We start from the raw sequence: 23,553 nt of genomic DNA on the forward strand, positions 1-23,553 counted from the left end.
GAGTTCTTTAACATACGCACTTCAGGTTCTATCAGGATGAAGGTCCCCAGCTCTCTGTCTCCCTCAAATATTCTCAGCTTTCATAATAAAGTAGGTTTATATGAAGCATTAAGGCCAGCCAGCTAGGCATTTACCTTTCATAATCGCCACAGTCACTTACCAGTTCTAGGACGTCAATGACCAAAGGAAGCCTCCTGATTGACTAATATCCTCAATTGCCACCTTTAACTTCTTATATAGCTCTTAATGAAAAACAAATACTTTTGGTATGCAGTCTGACCACACAAAGAAGCAAAGCTATCATTTGAATATCAAACTCACCTTGAACTCCAGAATAAATTTGCAACGATTTTGCTTTCTAGTAATCTGTTATCATGAAAATCCACAATTTGGATGAGAATGTGCTAATGTCTTTCTCATGGTCTTTCTGTTGGTCTGCATTATTAGTTTTAAAGGCACAGCATTAAATTAAAACGCGATTAAAATATCCTTGATATACTTAATGCTGTGAATAAACACATACAACAGTCAGATAATAAAACAAAAAGAACTTAGACTTTTTCAAGAACACCTATTGTTGCTACCATAATGACTTGACCTCGTCCAAAGCTATTCTTTCAATGCTTCATTACAACAAAAGTGCTAATGATTGGCGTCAACAAAATGTTTGCAATCCATGTCTGACAAGCATTTGACATTGTAAAATAGACAGAGTTCATTTTTTAAAACATCACCTTAAGAGGTAACGGGTTAATTATCTTGTGAAGGCTAAATTTAAATCCTTTTATGTTACAAAGCTTGCAAATACAAAGTACTGTTAAGAAAAAAAATGGACTGAGCTTCATTGATTATTTTTCTTTGGCTTTTTGAAAGCATTGGAAAAGAGAAAATGCCTCAAATTAGGTATAATACTGGAGAGCTAGTGGGTTTGAAATTAGGGTGTTATTGATTGAATGGGAAGAGGCTTGTTGATGGAGATAATGAGAGACATGTCAAAATACCCAGAGATATGCAGAAAAATACATAAATTGATTAAGGGTTCCTGGCAAGTTGAATTCTCAGCATTTTTTACACCAAATTAACTCCCATTCATTTCATTTGACTATCTCGATTTTTCACTTCTAAGTCTTATACTATAATTTATATCATTCTTCTCAATGCAAAAATTTTGAATGAAGATATTACTATTTAGTATTTAATGCCAGTGTGATTTTATGATATATTTGTTATATGGTGTCACAAAAATCAGAGACGAGAGTCATAAAAAGGTTTGGGGCTGCCAACCGTCTAATATTCCCTGGCTTCAAATGGATGTTTAAATAGCACTGATGTGCACAGATCAGAGTCCAAGATTGAACTGCTGAGTTTGAACATGGATCCTTTAAAGGCAGGAAAAGGAAATGTAGGTTCAGACCCGGGCATTACATCATCAAAAGGGCCGGAACTTGAAGTCTCTTCTTCCATGAGTTCTATACCAGAAATGACGACATCCAACGGCACAGGGCCAGAAATGATATCATCCAAGGGTCCGGAAACTGGAAGTGACATCAATGTGGCCGGAACCAGAAGTGTCACCATCTAAGGGCCCGGAAAACGGAAGTGACACCATCGGGGCTAGGCGGAATTTCTCATGAACGGTCTGTAGGAAAGTGAGAAAAAGAGTCAGTGTAGTCCACAACCTCCTGGTCTGGCATGGAATTACTTTCATTTAGGCTCTTTACTTGCCTCTCATGCGTGTGTGTGTGACAATGGTTTCCCATAGAAATGAAAAATCAGAAGAGATCTCCTTCATATATTTTTGGTTTGCCCTAGACAACAATGAAAATCAGAAAGAAGTACAATGGAGACATGTTCTTTTGTCTCATGTTTCCTAGTTTTTACTCATGAAGAAAAAAAATCCGGTAGTCGCACAAGTGTCTCATCTTGAGTTTCAGCAGTGATCTCAGCAAAGTCACACAATGGGGTCAGGTTTTCCAAATAGTGTCTTGACATTTTTTTTACAATCTGAAAGTATTTGTATTGTGTGCTTAGTAATATATGTTGGTTGTGGCAATACAACACTTTAATATGATTACAAATCTGTAGTCCTTGCTTCTGAATAATACAATTAGTAGCTCTAATTTACATTGCTATACACCAGTTAGATTACATTGTGAACTTGAATCCCTGAGGTTGTGGGTTCAGGTCCTGCTATTCATAAGGTGTGACCACAAGCAAGTCACTTCACCTGTCTGTGTTCCAATTGGAAAAACAATAGAAATGTATCCAGTGGTATCTCAAATACTGCAAGTCACCTTGGACAAAGTTGTCAGTCTAATAGTCTTGAAGGAGATTAAAAAAAGACTAGAAACAAATATACCGTACCATGCTTTTTAAACCAAATTCTTACTGTTGACTCTATTTTACTCTAGTTGTAGGGAAATGGTAGGAGAAACATCTGTGTCAAAGTTGATTCTTCAATGAAACATTGTATATAATTCAATCATTTAAAAAATATCTTAGCTAGTAATCGTGTAGATTGTAGGTAGTTTAGGATATACTGTGGATTTAAACCTCATCAACTGAACATTTTTTCAGTTCATTGGGGAGAGGAATCAGTATAGCTGTACATTTTCTAGTTATCAGTAATTCTAAAGATATGCAGCAATGTTAAGTTTTCCTGTTTACATGGGATTTGAATTATGACTTGCCAATATTAGAGAATCCTAAAGAGAAAATTAAAACAATTTACAAATGCAAGAGACCATTTAGGGATTGTTTATTTTGATTGTGGGAATTTTTTTTACACGCAAGACTAAGCACTTACGACATATTAAATTAAAAAAAAATTGAGTGTGAATATTTAATTATTTTTCTAATTGCATTGTTAATAAATTAATTAAAAACAAGCTGTTGCTTGATTATTTGTTAATTATAAAGAGATTTTTGATGCAGTCAGTGATTTAACTAGGGATACATTTTAGATTTAAAAAAAATGGAGTGACATACTGAGTCGAACAAAGAACAGTATGGAGATGTCAGGACAAACGTCTAAAGACTGAACTGCATTTCAGTTTTTATTGAAGTAAGCAAATTTAGGATTCACATTTTTATTTTTATTAGTAACAATTTTTTAAGTACTAATTTAGCTCTGTTTTAATAATGAAGACTGTGATATCTTTTAAAAAGTGCATTATTGTCAATTGAATTTTAGAAGATCTACAAATTATTGATTAGTATGCACTTTAGTAAATTACACACCAGTAAGACACTGATGTAATGCTGTGCATTCATTGCTTGACTGCACTGAACCAATGAACCTTTGCTCACTGTTTTAGGGAGCTTGTTATCCTTAGGAGGACCGTTTAGCCACACTACAATGGTGATAATGTGACTGTGGCTGCCTCTCCTTTTTTAAGGCTTCCCTAGAGATGCTCATATAAACAATGGAATGCCGGCTCATATTACTATTGACTGAACGCTGATGTTGTGTCATCTCCAGCTGATGCAGGGGTTAGCTGTTAACATTTAGTACTATATATATTTTACACTTGAAGCACATGAAGTCAAAATCAGAGTTGTTTTGGCTTAATGCATATTGCTATTTGCGATAACTTAATAAATTATGGAATGTTTCCCAACTGTAAATCTTCATGTACAATGCATACTCCTTCATAAAATAAGTGCATTAGCAGGCTGACCGAAACAGAGACATTGATAGACAGCTGAAAGCACCAACTCTCTGTGTTAGTATTTTGATATGCATTTTACTTCACTTGACAAGGTCATAGGAATAAACTTTATTAGAAGAGGTTAACAGATTGTTGCCTCCTGTTTTACTCCTTGACTGAGCTTTGCTCGAATTAGTGAAAGCTGTATAATCAGCACCTGTGAAATTAACCACCTACAGTAGCTGGTAGTAGCGCTGCCACAAATATCGATATACAGTAAACCAGCACGCTTAATCACTACTCTGTGCACCAAGCATGTAATTAACTCATGTATAATTCCCCCTTTTCTTCAGTGCCTCTTTAACATTTTTAAATAACATTTCCTTAATGAGGAGGTTAGGTGTATCTATTCTTTTAAAACCAAGACATGTTTTACATTAAACACTTTATCCATTTTAAAAAAATAAATACATTTTTAAAGTTTTGATATATTTCCCTGTTATGTGTGGCTATTGAGTAACTGAGTCACATATTCTGTATCATTAGAATTTTTTAAATTAATGTAGGATAGTTTCGATTATAAAAATGCTTTACTAAAAGCATTGATATTTACAGAAGAAACCTAAGTCCGGAAAAGACTTTTTCAGATATATACATTACAATTTTATTATAACCTGCAAAAATGTAAACACCTACAAAATATGTTTGGTCATTGAATGAAATATTCTTGGTCATTAGTAGAAATTTTTAAAAGGCTTACAGAAATGCTGACTAATTTTTGCACAAAATGATAATAAAAGACTTTTTATGGTAGGTTCAAAATAAAAAAAATGTTGTTAATGATTATTTGCAAAATAATATTCACACTCAATAAACAGTCTTCTGTCAAGGTCCATGTTGGTCACAACCCTCTATAAAATGAAACTTCCATAGTCTTAACTATGTATATCTCTAACCTGTCTTTTTAAAATAAAATTTTAAATGATTACTTAAATATAAACTCTATTTTTGAAAAGTTTCAGTCATGATTTAGACTAACCATAGTATTTAAACTAAAGTATTAATTATTTGTGGGTCATTTGACACCATAGCATTTGAATCTATAGAATACAGTATTATCATTAATCTCCTTTAGCCACTTAAGTAACAGGTAAAAAAAGTGTTTGTTAAGTCAGAGTTCCATGATGTTATATACAGTGTACTGCATAGATCAATTGTAGTCCACTGTTTTCTTATTTCTACATGCTCTTGTTAGACCAGATTATTTTTAAATTACAAGGTAAATTACCACAACTATGCAGATGACATGCAACTTTGCTTATGTGTTGTATCTAATGACACTGAGGCTCTGTCCCCTTTGATTAAATGTCTAACCAAAACTACAGAACAGAAGAGTAGATAAAGGAAAAAAAACATAAATTTACTTGTTGGAAGAAGTTAAAAAAGTGAGGGTCTTAGAAATAAAAGTATTTTTCAAATCAAGTCAGAAATGAAGAACTTGGGCATTATTATGGACTAGACAAACCGCGGCATAATCAGGCTGCTTTTTTAATGATTTTTAAGCACAGGATAATCCACCAAGTCACCCGACCACGGTAGTAGCGGGGGTGGGGGGGTCAGGGGGTTTTGGGGGGATAGGGTGGGTGTGTACAAAGGGCAGGGATGTAATCAGTGCGCGCGTATGACTCGCACTTACTGGGAATTCCCCGGTTTGCAGCACGAATGGGGTTCAACGGCTTACCCACGCCTCTCTGCGCCGGGTAGACACACGTTGATCCATTCAGTGTAGCGCGCGTGCTTTGATGCAGGAATTTGTATAACATTGAAAGAAGTGTTGTTTCCATGAAATACATTTGAAGCGGTGGCCATGGAAGGCAAATGAACAGTCAACGCGGCTTACAGCTGGATTGACGCCGTGTTTTGTGTCACCCGACCATGGTAGTAGCGAGGGGGGGGTGTGTGTACAAAGGGTAGGGACGTAATCAGTGCGAGCGTATGAACGGCACTTCCTTGGAATTCCTCGGTTGTGGGGAACAAATGCAAGCCCCGGTTGATCCATTCATTGTAGTGCGCGTGCAGTACGGGACATCCAAGGGCATCACAGACCTGTTAATGCTCAATGTCATGCATAATTATTTATGGAATGCTAAACACTTCCAGAAAGAAACAGAAAACTGAATGCGATGTTTGTGCATGAACGATTTAGTGCTGTGTTGACACTGAAGGGAATTGGAATGAGTTGTGTCGAAGCATTGCTGGCAATGTTCACATTGCATAATTCGTTCAGTGGAGTGTGTTTTTAAATGCATGTTGAGATATCTCTGCACTCGGAACATTTTGAACAAATCGTGCATTGAAAGATCTGTTTGGAATGCATTTGTTCAGTGGAGTGGGTGTTTAAATGTGCTTTGAGAGATTTCTGGCACGTGAAGGTTTTGGAACAGTGTTGACACTGAAAAGAATTCATCAGGGAATGTGTTTTGAGATGGTTAGTAAGGTATCTGCGTGCGTGAAAGTGTGTGTCACAAATTGTGCATACAAATCTTTGTGTTGAATGGATCTGCATATGGTTGTGGAGATCCATCTCACCTGTGAAGTCCTCGTTACAAAATGTGCAATTGAAGGTGAGAGTGGAATGAGTTCGTAAGTGTTTCTTGAGAGCGCGAGTTGTTTTGAAGCATTGTTGGCAATGTTCACATTGCATAATTCGTTTAGTGTTGTTTTTTAAATGTGCATTCAAATATCTCTGCACTTGGAAGCGTTTGGAACAAAAGGTGCATTGAAAGTTCTGTGTGGAATGCGTGTGTTCAGGGGAGTGTGTCTTTAAATGTTTTTCAGGAAGAGGAGAGTGGGCAGGTGATGTCACATTAGTGTGGCGAGCAAGTGGGTGTGCACCCTGTGTGCACATACCGACAGCGTCAAAAGATGTCACCAGAAGGTTATCACGTGTATATTTGAGAGGCATGAGAACCTCGTAATGCCCATGATCCAAAGGACCGATAAAGAGCAGGGATATGGAGAGACGCTGGGCCGGATTGTAAACTAGAGGAGAGGCATGAGGACGTTCTTGGAAGCAAATGCTCATAGTAGCTGGAAGGATTTGGGACATTGCCACAATTTCTGCCTCGCCACCATAGACTTCGGATGTATTCATGTAGTCAGCATATTGTTGGGCAGACTGTATAACAATGCCTCTGTGACTAACAACAACAGACACCACGTCGCCGAAGTTATCCCAATGTTGGCAAACAAAGCCAACAGCCATGTTGCGAAGTTTGAGAGCAACAGTTTCGTCAATGACATTTTTCCAAAAAAACCTGACTGATAGAAACAAACAGTTACCTGATGCAGGAATTTCTATAACATTGAAAGAAGGTGTTGTTTCCATGAAATACATTAGAAGCGGTAGCCATGGAGGGCAAAAGAACAGTCAACGTGGCTCACAGCTGGGTTTGGACAGCAGCACAGAGCAAAGCGAGTGAGTATGTGTTTGATGAGCTGTTCGAGTTGGCGGGCAGTGCTCTGAGGTGCGTTCCCGATCACGTGGGCGGATGGGTAGAGTTTCTGGGCGGGGCTTTGTTGTTCCTTTCCCATGGTTTTCGATGGTGGACGCGGTCGGGTGTCATAACCGAAAAGAATAATGAAAAGTCAACGTGGCTCAGAGGTGCATGTGGACTCCTAGCACAGACAAAAGGGACTAACTGGTTGGTCGGTGAGTTTTTGCGTCCGGGCACATGAGCAGGCAGTTTGAATGCCTAGAGAGCGAGGGTAGATGCGGGCCGGGGAAAAAGGAGTGTTGGTGGGCGGGGAAACGTCTTCCATGTTCCTGCAGGACCATCTAAGAAGACGCATGTTTGTCGCGGATGTGGTGGATGCCGGTTGGGGAATAAGGAGTGTTGGTGGGCGGGGAAATGTTTTCCGTGTTCCTGCAGGACCATCTAAGAAGACGCATGTTTGTCGCGGATGCAAATTGCTGTATGTAGCGTGTAAAACAGTTTGCTATGGTGCATGCGGTCGTGTGTCATAACCGAAAAGTCAACGTGGCTCAGAGGTGCATGTGTACTGTAGCACAGACGAACATAAATGACGGCGTTTTTTTCGAGTCGCTGCGTCCGAGTTGGTGGGCGTGGTTCTGCGAGTTGTCGTTGTATCCAATGGTCTTAGAGTTGGTGGGCGTGGCTCCTTCCTGCGTGCGCCATGGGCGTCTTACTTGTCGGCGGCTTAGTGAATCCACGCCCCTTCCGGCGTGCTTTCCATGGGTGGCTACTTGTCGGTGGCTTAGTGAATTATATATATAGATTTGGATCTAGATTTCAAAGCTCATATTAGTGCATTGTCACACACGTGCAAATAGGAGGCAGCTAAAGGGCTTGAGTTATTGTAATTCTACATCAGACCAGGGGGCGGCAGAGTGTGCTGACTGTCTCTCTCAGTTTGTAACAGCCGACCCCTTACCCAGCCGGCAGCTACACTTCCAAGACCTGTGGCCTGGATAAATTACTGAGGCTAATCTGTAAATACCTGGGTCTCCTAACTGCGAGGCAGCAGCGCTACCACTGCGCCACCGTGCCGCCCTGTATATGTATAACCCTCCACCAAAGCAACAACGTGACAACACCATTTATATACACAATAACTAACCCTCCTTTGTCCCAGTAACATACAACAAACACAAAACACAAATAGCAATGAATGAATACGGAAAATGCCAATGATAGTGAACTTGAGCCCGAGTATAAAACTGTCCTGAATGGGGATGACTGGTCAAAAGATAAGTGATGTGTTTGTAAAAAAATGGAGCAACCTCACCGTGAATCCTCGGCTTGTGGTGGATGATGTAGTCCAACCCCGGGGTTTCTGGCGATGAGGGAATTGAAGTAAATCCAGCAGAATGAAAAACAAACTGGTTACAAAAGCGTGATGTGGAAAACAGCAGGTAAAGTTGATTCGTTGTCGTGAAATGTAATCTCTGTCTTTCTCCTCTCCTCCCTGTTCTCTCCTGATTGCTTATATAGTACTGAGCCAGATGTAATTGATTGATTGTAAACAGGTGTTTTCCATCTTGGGGCTGCGGTCTCTTTCCATCATCCGTCCCCCCTGTATCTACGGGGACGACATTCACTGACGCACACATAAACAGCAAACAGGACGATGGAAACAAAACGCATTCAGTAGAAACATTGAACAACACTATTACTATGTAGCCCCGCTACAAGTTCCTTGCAGACCATTCTGCAGGATTTCCAGCACCTCTGATGACATCATTTCCAGTCTTGCCGCTTGAGACAATGTCACTTCCAGTCCTGAACACACCACTTCCAGTTCTGGCATAGATGACATCACTTCCTCCACCGGCCTTTAAAGCTGCCATCTTATCTCCACATATTCAGTTCTGTTTTGGACTCTTGTAAACAACTTTGGTCTTGTAAACAACTTTGATCTTGTAAACAACTTGCTTCAATTCAGCATTTTACAGCCAGGGCATATTATACAGGTGGCTGCCCCAAACCTTTGCAGTAGTCTTGAGTCATTCTTGTGACAGCATGTTTTCAATTAAGAAATATTGCAAAAGTTCTTATATTCTTATAACACCTCAAGATACTGAAAAATTAATTAATGTTTTTGTTTTTTGCCAATTAGATTACTGTAGAGCATTTCAAACAGGACTAACTGTTAAAAAAGCATAAGTTGACTGCACTTAGTTCAGAATTCAGCTGCAAGAATCTTAACCAGTGAAAACAAACAAAAAATATTACAATATATATTACAATATATATTAAAAAATATATTAGATTGTTTATCTGTGTCCTTTAGAACTGATATTAAAATACTTTTAATCATATATAAAGCTCTGAATAATCTTGGAGTGCCTGTCCCTTCATATACCCAATCATAATCTTTTAATCCTCAAACACTCGTTTGCTTATTATTCCAAGAGCTAAGCATAAAAGAAGTGGCGAGGCAGTCTTTTCCTTTTATGCACTGAAAATCCAGAATAATTTACTAATAGTGATATGCCAGGTTAAGAGCATGAGACTTTTTAAGAAACTCCTAAAAACCAATGTTAAAATTGACTTTTTCATTGTTACTTTTTTGCACCTGTTCAAACAGATTTAAATTATTTTTTCCAAATAAATGTGTATTATAGATTTGCAAACATTACTAACCTCTTCTTCCTTTCTGTTTTCCGGTTTTCTGTGGTGCCATCTAAACAAATCATACTGCAGCCACATGTGATTTTGGAAGTAATATAGATGCTCATGGTTGTGACAAGACCCATGGCATCAAATCTTCTAGGACAGTGCATGAAAACAATAGTGAGCTAATTTAGGACACTTACTGTATATGTAGTAGAATGCCCAGTGGCTGCTAGGTGGACTTTTGACCTTGGGACCCTGCAGATCTCCACCAGCTTCAAGCCAGGTGGAGTTTTTATTTTCTTGTCTTCCCTATCCATCTGACTATTCATGGTTAAAATCACTACAGACTTAAAAAAATAATGTAGCAATTTAATTCATACTTAAGGGCTCCCCGATTTCTATTGTTTTCATGTTTGTCTCTAGTATGCATGTTTTTGTTTATTTATTCTTTATCATTTAATTCATTTTTTCTTTGTATTTAATGTCAATGTCAATTTATTTATATAGCACATTTAAAACAACATAGTAATGCTGTGACCAAAGTGCTTTACAAAAATAGAACAAATTAACATAAAACATAAATAAAAATAAAATATATGAACATAAAATAAAATACATAATAAATAGAAGTAATGTTATATACATAAAAAATAGAAGAAATGTAATATAATCACAAAGAGGAAGCCATCAGTATTACTGAAGGTCACAGAATGCAAGTGAGTAGAAATGAGTCTTTAATCTTGTTTTAAACAGTTCAATTGTAGACGACTCCTTTATATGATGAGGTAAAGAATTCCACAGGCGAGATGCAACAGCTGCAAAAGCCCTGTCCCCCTTGGTTTTACACTTGGTACGAGGGACAACCAGAGACAGCTGACCAGAAGATCTAAGCACTCTAGATGGCTGATGTAAAACACACAGTTCAGATAAATAGGCAGGAGCAAGCCCATGTAAAGATTTAAAAACTAGCAGCAAGATTTTAAAATCAATTCGAAAACTGACAGGCAGCCAGTGTAATGAAGCCAAAATAGGAGAGACAGAGTCATACTTTCTTGCCCCAACCAGAAAGCGAGCGGCAGCATTTTGGACCAACTGTAATCTGTGTATCAAGGATTTGTTAATCCCAGCATACAGCGAGTTGCAGTAATCGAGGCGAGAAAAAATAAACGCATGAGTAGCTATCTCAAGATCCCTAGAAGATAAAAAAGGCATGATCTTACCTAATAGACGAAGTTGGAAAAAGCAACTCTTGACTACAGAATTTACTTGATTTAATTTACAGAATTTATTTAATTTAATGTATTTATTCTTTGTAGTTCTATTTTTTACATCTAGTAAATTAATTTGAGATACATGTTTTGTATGAAAACGTACTATAGGAATTGATGTTGTTTAGGTTCAAATGAGAGATGTGTTGATTTACACAGGTTTGAAATTAGACTGGTAGTAATAAAACTCAGCACCAACGCTTTATTTCTGATGTGGTCTGGAATAGTTAGCCAGTGCAAAGACATTCAATGACTTGTGACAGCATTTGGCTGATCCAGTAATTCAAAGGTCCACTAGTCATATGATTTAGTAAGTTATAATTACAGAGTAAAAAAAGTAAAAGACACCAAATTAATGATTTTTCTAACAGAATGCTAGACCTTACTTTGGCAGCATCAGGTGCAAAAGAAAGAGCAAAGGCCGGGATTCTAGGCCATCAGAGCACAGACTTTAAAACTCATTCATCCCACTTCAAACTGACAAAAAACAAAGTACAGTGAACAGGCATTGTGTTCCTGGAGCTGTGGCCACATTCTACCTAAAGAACACAAACACATACATTGAAGCACAACTGAATTATAACGCTAAGTAGATAACTCTTAATTTCTAATATAGTGCAGAATGTATTATATATTTTATAATGAACCAACTTACAAGACAATGAAAAATTATTTTACTATTTTAATGATGGTATAAGCTTTCACTCTATAATGCTTAAAGTAGTAAATAAATGTCCATGACAGAGTGTCACAATTTAGGGTAAAATGCACCTCTTTGGAATGTGGAAAAAAAAAAGTGCTGATACAGGGAAAACATGGCAAGCCTCAAAGATATTGACCAAGTTTAGAGAAGAATTCAGACTCCTTACAGCATCATTAATCACTGCTAATTTGCTGCCCAAGAAAACAATGCATGCTTAATTAAAAGTTTCCTTTGTTATACATTACACTGCATGCAGTGAACAATAATATTTTACAAAGATATACTTTAATTCAACTATATTTTTCTACTTTCACGAATAGTTTAGCATATAGAACAGTAAGAAACAAATGTACTGTAATTTAATAACAAACTATTTATATTGTGTTGTCTTTTGTTTTTATGCAGATCTAAAGGGTCATCGCTTTATCTTAAACCAGATAAACATACAGTACACTGGCTGTTGCAACCTTCACTTAATAATGCCATGATAACTTTTCTCATGTGATAACACTTTATATTGATTTTCTTAACATTTTGGGTAGTTTTCTGTTGTTTTCTGATAGTTGGATATACTGTATCATGAAATGCCTTAACCTCCCACACTCTCAAAACATGCATTTCAATAGATTGGCATCCCATCCAAAACTGGTAAATGCTTTATGCTCAAAACTGTAACCTTATCACACTTTTACAGAAAATTGGGTTTAGAAAATTAATAGCTAGACTGACTAATATATTTTCTGTCAACGTGAAAACAGCACCATAATATTGGTAGCAATAGGATCTTTTTTCATGAAAAATTTTGATTTAATCTTTCAACCTACATCAATCATTATTATACATTTTACTTTGAATAATGAAAATCACTAGAGCACTTTAAAAGAATTTTATAAAATATGCATTTTACCATTTGGTTACTTGTTTGGTGGAACATAGTAAGGTATTCTGTAGTATGAGTTGTCTCATCAAGAATAGGTTCAACGCATGTCCCAGTGTGTCGTGAGAGTTAACTAATAATGGCAAAACCGCTGACTTGCAGGTATCATCGGGATCCCAACAGGGGTCATCAAATGCGGCAAAGGTCCTCTGCTGAATCACCTCCATACTGTTCTCTGTAAGTATTTCGCCCTGTACAAAAACAAAGGGAACAGAAGTGACAACAACAACTACATGTGAATATCCCTCCTAAGCATTGTGGGCAAGTTTTTTGCCAGACTAGTTCTGAATATGCACCAAAAACTCACAGAGAGAATTTACCTGGAGTCAAAAAGCACCTTTCTGTCCAAGCGCTCCATGACTGGCAAGATCTTTTTCATATGGCAGGTACAAGAGATGAGTAGAGAAAAGAGAATGTCTCTGTGTCTTGCCTTTATTGATCTGACCAAGGCCTTCAAAGTCATCAGTCAGAATGGTCTAGTCAAGATTCTTGCCAAGATAGGATGCTCTTCTAAGCTCCTTAGCCTGATCCAGTCTTTCCACAAGACATGAAGAGTGGTGTCCAATTTGATGGTGCATCCTTGCCTCCACCCTTCTTAGCATCTTCTTTCCTTTCTTGGTGAGACGGGCTATCAAGGAACCAACTGAGGGGGTAAATCTTTATACCAAGTCAGACGACTTTCTGTTCAGCATTTCAAGCCTACGAGAAAAGATAAAAATTAAGCATGTCCTTAGCAGGGACATGATCTGTTTGCCAGTGATGCTCTTGTGAGTGGGTGGTCAATGCAGCTATTGCAGAGACTAAAGGATCAGTCAAAAGTTTGGGCTCACCATCAGCCAAGATGTAAAGAGTACACCCTCAATCACCATCTTCAACTACAAGTTGAAAGTGGTGCATTAGTTCCCCTAACATGGCTCCACAGTTGCTGACACTCTCTCACTGGATAAAGAGATCAACCAGAGGGTCTCCAATGTTGCCTTAACCTTTGCCACCCTGACTCAGTGACTGTGGAAAAACACAAAACTGATTCTCCACACCATGATGGCTGTCTACAGCACCTGCATTTTCAGTAATCTGCTGTATGGCAGCAAATCCTGTACGCTCTACTCTACAGACCAGAATTTGCATAACCACAGGCACATTCTCAACCTCAGTAGGCAGGACCATGTCAAAAATGATGAGCTCCTTTAAAGTGCCCAGATCCTCAGTCCTTACACACAATGCAGCGCTGTCTCCGCTGTTTTGGCAAAATGCACCGGATGTCTAATAGAAGGATCCCCAAGGATCTCTTGTATGGTGAGCTGGCTGCTGGCACTAGGGCACAAGGTTGCCATCACCTCTGCTTGAATGACATCTGCAAGTGTGACATGAAGTCCTTGGACACAGATGTCAACAGCTGGAATGAATAAACTAGTAATGGCATTCACTGCAGACAAGAGATCTGGGGAGCTGCCAGCAAAACAGAGACTATGTTGAATCAAGCTGCTACAGAGTAGTGAGTGTGCTGAAAAGGAATTCAGGGAATGAAACCAGGCAGCATCAACTTTAATAAATAAATAATAAATACACTTTATGTGTAATTATTGCCAGAGGGACTGTCCCTCACAAATCGGGTTCTGTAGCCACATCAAGCACTGTCCCGACAACACCTTATGATTCTCTATCCCATCTACGTGCATGTATTCTATGGTCTGTGAAGACCAAAGAATGCCTATATGTGTGTAAATATATATATATATATATATATATATATATATATATATATATATATATATATATATATTATATATATATATATATATATAATATATATATATATGCCTAGCCAGGACACCCCTGTGATGGAAGGACCGGGGAAAAGGACATATTCTTAACCCATATTCTTAACCCTACTGGGGACCTGGACAGTTCCAGAGGCCTGGACTGCTGCACTTCCACCACAACTAGAAATGCTGCTGGAAGAGAATCAGAGAGCACCTGGAGCAATTCCAGGTGTGCTATAAAAAAGGCTGCCTCACTTGGTTCGAGGAGTCAGAGTCGGGAGGTGGAGGACAAAGCTTGCTGGGAGAGGAGTGGAGGCGGCAGAGAAGAGAGAGAGAGAGAGAGAGAGAAAGAAGAAAAAAAGAAGGGACTGTGCAGTATTGTGTTAGGAATTGTGTTCTGTGTTTTGAAGTGGGGAACAGAAAATAGAGCTGCCCCAGGAAGAAATAAACTGTATCTGGTGTTTTGCACTTGTGTGTCTCTGTGCCTGTCTGTGTCCAGGTTTGGGAGGCTATACGTCCCCGTGGCTTTTACTATATATATATCTCTCTATATATAAAATCCAACGTCAGTCTGTCTGTCTCTCTGTCTGTCTGTCCACTTTTCATAACAGAACTACTTAACAAATTTAGATCGTTTTTTCTATAATTTGCTTGAACATTCCAGTTGATTTTGTGACTTCTGTCATCGCTCTAAGCATCATAGTTCACTTGCAGGAGTGATTAATTCACGCTAATCAGAGACAGAGGCTGTGGGCTGAGAGGAGGGGAAGCGTGACATCAAGAGTGGAGACCCGGGCAGGGCCCTCTTCACTCACTCGCCAGCCTCCGTTCGAATCGCTGTACCTCTGGCCACATTTTGGAGCGTAGCTAGCAATACCTGTTTGTTTATTGATTTTTAAAGTTTGTCCTGTTTCACTACAAGTGGGCAGATGTGCAGGGGATAGCTAGTATTTATTTATTTATATATATAGCTCATCTACACAGCCACTACCCCAAAAATTCATGGCTATTTGGACAAACTCAAAAGAAACAGATTTGGATCTCTTTCTTGCAGATGTTTAATTCTGTAAATCTTTTATTTTTTAATAATGTAACAATGTTTTTTATTTTATGATTTATTGTATGCTACAGTAAACTGTAGAACAGTGCCCTATTTTTATATTATTTTAAAGTTTAGCTTTGCATTATTTCATGCATTCACCCAAACCCTATAAAAATCAATTTGAAAAGTAATATGAGTTTTAATAACAAAGGGAAATAAGTACTAGCAAAAAAGAAGCTGTCCAGGAAAAAAAAAATCAAAAAACAAAAAACACAACACAACGCGAAGCAGCCAATGTGCATCTAAATTAGGATTTCTTTGATTACAAAACAGTACTTTTGTATTTGCCAGCATGAAAAGAATTTTAAAGCAGCTCCTGGGACACAGTTGTCAGACAGTCCTAAAATTACTTGGCTAAATAACATCCTGTAATCACACAGACATAAAGCATTAATGGAAACTGCAAATGAAATTTGTTATTAAATGTATGACATAAGTTCACAATTTCTATGCTGGACAATGTGCTTACAAGGAATGCCAAGTTAAAGGCTATTTTGCTGCATAGGGAAATGAATTTAACAAGAAATGGCTATTTTAAAGACCAGCAAACTAGAAGCTGCCCATCCTGCCAGTGACTGCATACATTTTTTTTTCTGGGTATGCCAGTTTACCTCCCACATTTCTAAAAACTGGACCAGCATTAGCAAGTTTTAATATGCGAATGAGTGAGTGTTGTCTATAATGGTGGTGGTAAACCAAAGACTTCCAGGAACATCTCTGGCTCACCATTCCCCTGTGGTTTGATTTATGAAATGGGTAATTTAACACAAAGCATTAAAAATAAAATTTTGCTGGCTGAAAATGGCATAATAAATATCTGCTCACGATATGTTTATTTTTACAAGCAAGAGATTTGTTACATTTTCTACAGTAATGATTGTTTTACATTTGGAAATGATTTTCTTGTTTATAATAATTTTTACTGTTTTACTGGACATGCTATTAAGTGACTATCATTGCATTTTTGCAGCCATTTTGTTTCTGTTTTTGTGTCATCAGGTCCCATCTATATAACATACTGTATTGAGGATCCAAGCTCTTGCATAATTAAACAATATTTCATTAACAAGCTTCAAAGTAATTTTTTTGGTTATTTAAATACTTTATTTATAGTTTTGGCTTTTTGACTATTCTGCCTTTTTTGACCAAAGATTTTTGCTCTACATTTTCATTTTAACGCTTGCTAGTTTGTTCTTTTTGGAAACAGCCATTGCCTGTCCTTTTGACTCTGATTTTGCCTGCTCTCTGGGTCTTATTTCATCTACTGGTTCTTCTTTGTCAGTTTTTTTTTATTGTGCCTATATTATTCACCTCAAAGTGAGTACAGCAATAATGAAAACTGTATATACAATGAAAAATATCACTAGTAGATAATGAGCTATAATTCTGAAACCACAGTTGTTCTGTCATATTTCCTATGCTTTGGTAGAGAGTATTTGAGTTTATTTGAATGCTTGCAGTATGAAACAGTAAGGTTATTTAGATTTTTCTTTCATTGTTTCAAATTCAGTTTTATTGAGGGACAAAAGTAACACTTTATATACTTAATGCAAACAAGAATATATCCACAAACAACTACCATCACCATATTTTCTTTACAAACAAGAGTCACAGGTACATTTCTGCCCATCACAATCATACAGCCTGCCTTGCATAACTCTTGAAACTGCCTTCCCTCTTTATCAGCTTTTTTTTGGTTGCTGCACTTTGTCAGGAAAGCTACCAGCAGCCATGGAACTGAAATTAGCCTTGAATGAAAAAAATTCATAAAATCAGTGGACTGAGTGAGAGCAGCAGTCTGAATACATACTGTATGAGAAATGTAAAGCTAAAATGAAGCATATTTACACCTACATTAATATGCACCACGATCAGATGGCCACATTAAAAAAAATAGATATAAATGTGCTGATCATACAAGAGAAAAGAAAAAAAATGGGAAAGATTAGTAATGATTAATCAAAACATTTACTTCATTTAATTAAAAATTAATTTAACATTGCAGTATCAACAGCCACAGGAGCATCACCTCTAAAAGGAATAAAGGCTTGCATTGCTGGAGCATCTCTTATATTAGGTAGGCACCTCTTTCTAGAGTTTGAATGCCTTAAAGCTAAAGGTTTTACTACCTACACTAGTGCTATTTATCCCTAGAATTTTAGGTGTGCCATCATCTTCAAATTCCAATATACCCCCACAAGTATGTGAAATAATAAGTTCTGTAAGGTGAGGGAAACTGTATCTATAACTTCATATGCAAGAAATAGAATTTTAAAGTTAGCTGTAAACTTAACTGGAAGGCAGAGAAGTAATTTAAGAAATGTAATGAAGGAGTCTTATTTTCAAGTTAAAGTTCTAAAAAATTTTGAATTAACAAGTCTGTGGTTAGGTGAATGATATCGTCTTCTTCTTCTTCCTGCTGCTTCCATTAAGGGTTGCCACCGCGGATTATCTTCTTCCATATCTTCTTGTCCTCTACATCTTGCTCTGTTACACCCATCACCTGCATGTCCTCTCTCACCACATCCATAAACCTTCTCTTAGGCCTTCCTCTTTTCCTTTTGCCTTGCCACTCTATCTTTAACATCCTTTTCCAAATATACTCAGCATCTCTCCTCTGCACATGTCCAAACCAACGCAATCTCGCCTCTCTGACTTTGTCTCCAAACCGTCCAACCTGAGCTGACCCTTTAATGTACTCATTTCTAATCCTGTCATTTAATTTATATATCATATAATATATGATATAATATAATATAATATAATAATATACAGTCATAAAGCATTAACAGAGTCAACTGTATTTGACATTGAAACATTAACTACTTTTCAATATCATGTAGCCTAACAAAATACAGTTGAATAAATGGAGAAATATAATGGCCGACTATAGAAATGACTGAATCTGATTGATGATTAAAAAGATAAAAATCTGACTGGGTTGCCATAATGAAATTATTATCTGGATTTCCTAAAATCAGTTGACAGGTAGTAATTTGAAACATCAACTTGATCAGTGTTGTTTTACTTTACTGTAGCTTAAAATGAATATTAAAAAGCACCTTTATTTAATGGTGTCACTTTATATCTTTGTTAATAGGTGGCCACCCCACATTTTACCTTGTGGATTTTAGCTTGCATTGCAGAACTTCAGTTCAACATCTGTATATCCAACTAACCATACCACTTTATCTTTTTTTAAGGCACAAAAGAATGCAATTTCTGCATCATATCATAATTACAGAAGAATAAATATTTACACATATACAGTACTACAGTATATATGAATACAAAATAAAAATACAATATTGTATCTGGCTCTTTTCTAAACAAAACTTTGGGGTCAGTTGCAATGTACCTGAGAATAGTACCACACTAGAAGGGTATCAAAACCAGACTACATAGTTTGTTTGTTAAAGTAGATGATCCTCAGGTCTTAGTGCTGTCCCAGTGAATGTCAGAAAAAGATCAATACAACTCCTTTACAGTTAGCCTTGTTGTGGCTTTGTGTTTCTCCTCTTTTTGCTCAACTGTTTGCCAGTTAATGGCGGCTCATCTGCGATTAAGGTCTTGCCCTCTCTCAATTTACGATGGAATGCTACACATTTATCTCAATTTACAGTGAAAAAGTACATTCTCATATAAACTTATTAAAAATAATTTCAGTCGGTAAGGTACATTAAATTGGCTATTATTACTGTAAATTTTTATTAACTTCAAGCATATGAAAAAACTCAGAAATACATCTAGAGAAAGTAATGAAGATAAGAGGTACACATTAGTAGAGTAATACCTGAAGCATAATTGTCTCTCTGAAACCCATGGATGTATCTACCATCATGGAGTATTTGGTGGTGCACACACCTTGGGTGCCATAAGTGCCATCCTTTTACTACACCCTGTGACTTATGGAGGTTTTAATCTAGTCTCGCTCTAACTTTTTTTCCAATTACAAGGATAATACAGAAGATTGTAATTCTGCTTCAAAATTTATAGATACTTTGAGTAAAGTTGAGTGTAACTGCGGAAAACCATTCAGATCAGTTAACATCAAATGTAAACGTGGAAAACAATTTAGATCAGCTAACATCACATTATAATGTGACCTTGAGAGATGCTCTGGACACAGTGGCTCCCCTTAAAACAAAAGTGATCAAAACACATAGAAGCTCTCCCTGGTTTAATGAAAACACTCGAGCTCTTAAATTAGAGTGTCGAAAACTGGAGCGCAGATGGAGAACAACAAAGCTACATGTCTTTCAAATTGCATGGACAGGGAGTGTTAATAAATATAAAAAAGCCCTCTTTAAAGCTTGCTCAGAATACTATTCTACATTAATAGATAACAATAATAAAAATCCTCGGGTACTGTTTAGAACAGTGGCTAAATTAACAAATGGAAATTCAGATCAACAATGCAAAATACCAACAGATATTAGCAGTACAGACTTTATGAACTTCTTCAATAAGAAAATTAAAGATATAAGATCCCAGATCTCTGCATCACACTACAAACCAAATACTGGCTTAGCAGACCCGGTCTCACATTGCATTCAGCACTTTAGTAATTTTAATCCTGTAACTGAGCAGGAAGTCTTAACTTTAATTTCTAAAATGAAGCCCACTACTAGATCCAGTGTCAACAAAACTAGTAAAAAGTGCAACGAATGTTCTTGCAGTGCCTATTCTAAACATTATCAGTAGTTCATTATTGCATGGCACAGTACCTGATACACTAAAAGTGTCAGTCATTAAACCATTACTTAAAAAGTCAGACCTAGACCCACACATACTAAATAATTATAGGCCTATTTCAAATCTACCGTTTCTCTCTAAAATACTAGAAAAAGTAGTCGCCAATCAGCTTCAGTCACACGTTACGCATTACAATTTATTTGAGAAATTCCAGTCTGGTTTTCGCACTGGTCATAGTACAGAAATGGCACTAACGCGGGTTGTAAATGACATTCTGATATCCTCCGATGAAGGAAACTCCACTGTAATTATGTTGTTGGACTTAAGTGCAGCATTTGACACCATCGACCATTCTATTTTACTACACAGGCTAGAAAATGATGTTGGGCTTACAGGCACCGTGCTCACTTGGTTTAGTTCTTATTTATCAAATTCGATTCCAATATGTACAGAAATGTGCTGACAGTACTCCATCATTATACACAGAAGTTCAATATGGTGTCCTGCATGCTTCCACTGGGATCTATCATTAGGAAACATAATGTTAATTTTCACTCGTATGCAGATGACACCCAGTTATACCTTTCATTTAAATCAGATGAAGTTTCTCCGATGTTGTCTTTAATTAATTGTGTTAGCAAATTAAAGGAGTAGATGAATGAGAATTACTTGTCTTTAAATACAGATAAAACAGAGATGTTAATTGTTGGAGGGAATGATGCTGATCATAACAATATTTTGTCATCATTTAACTCAGTTGGAATCCCAATTAATTTTACTGAATCAGCCCACAATCTAGGAGTTATCTTTGACTCTAGCATGTCATTTAAAGCACATATTACAAAGTTGTCCAAAACATGTTTCTTCCATCTTAAAAATGTTAGGAAATTAAGGCGCTTTCTAAATAAACAGGATTCTGAGAAATTAATTCATGCATTTATCTCTAGTAGGATTGACTACTGCAATGCAGTGTTCACTGGATGTTCAAACTGTTCTTTATACAACCTCCAGTTAATACAAAATGCGGCTGCAACAATTATTACAAGAACAAGAAAATACGAACACATAACTCCAGTTCTAAAATCCTTACACTGGCTCCCGGTTAAGTTTAGGGCAGATTTCAAAATCCTTCTTTTAACATATAAAACGTTAAATGGCCGAGGTCCAGGTTACTTGTCTGAACTTATCATGACTTACAAACCAGAGCGCACATTAAGATCTCAAGATGCTGTTCTGCTTATGGTTCCAAGGATTAATAAAATAACAATGGGAAGTCGAGCTTTTAGTTACAGGGCCCCTAAACTGTGGAATGGTCTGCCTGCTACTATAAGAGATGCCCCTTCGGTCTCAGCTTTTAAATCCCGGCTGAAGACTCACTACTTCAGTTTAGCATATCCTGACTAGAGCTGCTGATTAACTGTACATACTGCATCTCTGTTGTTAGTCATTAGCACTAAAACATAAGTAACATGATAGTTAGAATTGGATACTAACCCTCACCTATTCCGTTTCTCTTCTTGGTACTCAAATGTGGCACTTGGTGCCACGGCCCACCTGCCAAGTTGTTTTGCCTGCCTAAGGTAAAGTCATCCCTGATGGAGGATCGCAGGAATCGTGAGAAAGAGGGGTCCTTTCATCGGATTGGCTGGCACAACACTGTTTCAGCCGTGGAATGGCCAAATGGGGGAGGCAGCTTGATGGATGAGGTCTCCAGGAGTCTAAAATTATCCAAATCTTATTATGTGATATCATCTACTGTTAAATTCTGTTCCGTACTTCTAAAAAATTTTTACATTTTTTATTGAGGATTTGCTCTGTGTATTGTATTGTATTGTATTGACCCCCTTCTTTTGACACCCACTGCACGCCCAACCTACCTGGAAAGGGGTCTCTCTTTGAACTGCCTTTCCCAAGGTTTCTTCCATTTTTTTCCCTACTAGGTTTTATTTGGGAGTTTTTCCTTGTCTTCTTAGAGAGTCAAGGCTGGGGGGCTGTCAAGAGGCAGGGCCTGTTAAAGCCCATTGTGGCCCTTCTTGTGTGATTTTGGGCTATACAAAAATAAATTGTAAGAGCTGATTCATTATGTGCTCAGATTTTCCTAATAACCACGGCAGTGCAAACTTCACAATAGAGTACAAGCTCTATATAATGCATAATGTTAGAGCTGTCTTGTCAGATTTAGATGACACCCACAAAGATATCTCCATGACACTATGAAGGAATATGGAAGAATCTCCTTTAACACAGTGTAAGTGCTTAGACACATCTCAAGAAACTTACGACATCTTTCAACGGACACTTTCTGAACAGGTAGCCAAGTAATTTCTTTATTAGGAACATTGACTCTGCATCTTTTTACTAAAGAGTAATGGTTAAATGTATGTTGAGCTTTATTTTTCTATTTTTTACATTAAACAATATAAATATTTCCATGCATCGCTTATCTTTTTCTGTGGCATTGAGTTAAATGCACAGTATTTGTTTCAGTGTCATGCAAAAATTCAGTCCAATTATAAGTATAAAATATGGTTAACATAGTTATTAATGGCATATTAATGCTTTTTCATATCCATAAGAGTCTGTCTGATACATGTGAAATTCATTTTGTAACATTATCCACAGTACTTAATCAGGCTTGGTCTGCTGTAGAGGAACCTGCAGCTCTGGAGCACTTTGCAACAACAGTAAAACCGCAAAGCTAGTCTTGTTGCTATAAATATGTACTAAGATCAGATCAGCAGGGGATAATCCCAAGCACATAGCACACTGCAACTGACCTGTGAAGGTCAAGGTGTAGGTAAGATGGTGAGGGTGGGAACTGGTGATAAAGAGCTGGAAAAGCAAAAACATTGTTTATTAAAATATCACTATAGTATGGCTTTTATTAGCAAATTATTATTTGTGAACAGTCTTTGTTAAAGATTGAAAGGAAAATATATTGCAGACATAACATACATTGATATTTTTCCTGTGGAAGCATTATGCAGTATCCTCTACTGCAGTATGAGTCTTCCTTCTTAATTGCTCCATTTAAGCTGATGTCTGAAACATAATTATTTATATTATTGAATGAACTTACCTTTCTTGTAATTCCTTTTCCAGTAAACACAATCAATAAATGCATTCATGGGAATATTGATAGGAGTTGGTTAAAAGCACAACATTTCATTTTTTTAGTGGGAATGTACTTGATAAAATTAATCCAAATAAGAAATATGAAGAATGGAGTATTAGTGCTATTGATTATTTAACTATTGTCTGCCAACTGGCCCGAAGTGTGTGAGTGTGGTTGTAT

The sequence above is a fragment of the Erpetoichthys calabaricus genome, chromosome 5, assembly GCF_900747795.2.
Source record: "Erpetoichthys calabaricus chromosome 5, fErpCal1.3, whole genome shotgun sequence".
In the NCBI taxonomy this organism is placed as follows: domain Eukaryota; kingdom Metazoa; phylum Chordata; class Cladistia; order Polypteriformes; family Polypteridae; genus Erpetoichthys; species Erpetoichthys calabaricus.